The following is a 1,941-nucleotide window of genomic DNA, read 5'->3' on the forward strand; positions in this document are numbered from 1 at the left end:
CCCCGGGCAGCGACCCCGGCCCCTGCCGCAGCTTCGCTGCCCTCCTGCCCCGGGTTTCCCGGTGCCCCTGTGTCCCACCGCCCCCGAAATCGTGTGTCCCGGCACCCCGGGACGTGAGGATGCCCCGCACTCCACTGGTTTGGCACAAGCCCGGGCGCAGGCAGAGCGGGGCAGTCCCAGGGCTGGGAGGGATCCTGGCAGGGAAAACTGGCCTCGGAGGGAGAGTCAAAAATAGTGCGTTAGGATGTCAGGGGCAGGAGACGGGGCGGGAAACCTGCAGAGAAACTGTGTGATGTGGTGCCGTGAGCCCTTTGGATATGTCGCGTGTGATGTTTTGTTCATTCCCCGCCGTGGCTTTGCTTCCCAGGCAGGCAGCTGCGTTGTGTCGTTTTCCCCCAACACCACAGAACTAGCCTGTCACGGCCCCAGACAATACAGGTTTCCCAGAGCTGTGTCAGTGCAAGGGACACTGCAAAATGAGCCTTTGGGTGGCTGCAGCTGAACTGGTTTATGAACAAACAGTCCTGGACTCGGCAGCAGGGCTCATGCTATGGAAAATCCTTCAGATCCAGTGGAAGGCTGAACTTCTTTGCCAGGAGCAGGCAGGAGAGAGAAGAAGAGATAAGCACGGGCACTGTCAAACCAAGCACACAAGAGATTGTTTCACCCCTGTCCTGAGGGATTTGTGTGCATGGGACAGACGGAATTTCAGTTTCCACCTCATTCAGCCCTTGTCCCTTCCCAACTACAAAGCAGCAGGGGCAAGTGACACCAGTTATAAGGAGGAATCATATGCCAAGGGGCTGGAGCAATTTGTAGCTATTGCACAGCTGCTCTTCCAGGAGTGTATCACAGATGCTGCCATTCAAGGGGTGAGATGGAGCAAAGAGCAATATTTATACCACTGGCATTGCAACGTTTGTCCTTGCTTTTCGTACCTGTCACACTGATGATGAGTTCAGTGATGGGAGCACTGGCAAAGGAAAAAAAAAAAATTGATACAGGCAATCGAATGTCACAGAACAACCTTGGGACAGCAGCCTTCATATTCCTGGAAAAAAAAACACATCCTCCTTCTAAATCAAGCCAGGGTAGGTTCCTGAGCACAATCATGAGTCCATTGTAAGCAAAAGAAATGCAGAGCACCCAGCAAGCGTCATTCCATTATTTCATCCAAGTGACAAGTTGATTTGCTCTTCAGCACAGGAAGCTCATCTCCTGGCCAGGCGTGGAAAAGACGGAGCGCAGTCTGGAGGAAAAGGGGGCAGCACTGGCAGCCAGGCTGTGGCAAGGCAGGCAGGGCTGGAGCAGAAGCTGGATTTGAGCAGGAGGGGAGCAAAACGCCTTGCAGGAAAAGCCTAATTCAGTAGGTGATGCTTCCTGCCAGGCAGTCTGGGTTCAAGAGGCTGCTTGAGCACTGCAGGTGCAGCCTCTGCCAGGCTGCCGAGCTGAGTGCTCGGGTGCATGAAGTTATTGAAGACATTTTTTGATAAGGGAAGGGGGAGGGTATTTCCCAGAAGAAAAGATACTAGGTCCAAGCCTTAGTTTGGGTAACTGCATTGGGTCTTCTTCAGCACTACCAATTGTTGTCTTTCAGTCTGTGCTCGTGCCTGGCTGGCTTGTGCTGTGACTTTGGTGCATCTTAAAACTATTGCTACCTTCAGTACAGTTGTGTTGGTTGGTAAGATGCACCTTTCAGATGCACACAGGAGGGGAAATCTCACGTTCTTCTCTTGGCTTAGGTTCAATGAAAAACAAAAAATGGGCCCAGCAAAATTTTTAGCAAAGCTCTGCTTATATACAAGCAGAAAAAAAGACCTCTGTGATTTGTTATTAATAATTAATTAGCATTCATAAAGGAAGCGCTAAAGTCACACACCATCCACAAAAGGTACTCTACTGCACAGTTATTGTAGAGCTCTGATTTTCAGTCATCTCTTT

Source organism: Chaetura pelagica, unplaced genomic scaffold, assembly GCF_000747805.2.
Source record: "Chaetura pelagica isolate M959 unplaced genomic scaffold, ChaPel_1.0 scaffold65, whole genome shotgun sequence".
In the NCBI taxonomy this organism is placed as follows: domain Eukaryota; kingdom Metazoa; phylum Chordata; class Aves; order Apodiformes; family Apodidae; genus Chaetura; species Chaetura pelagica.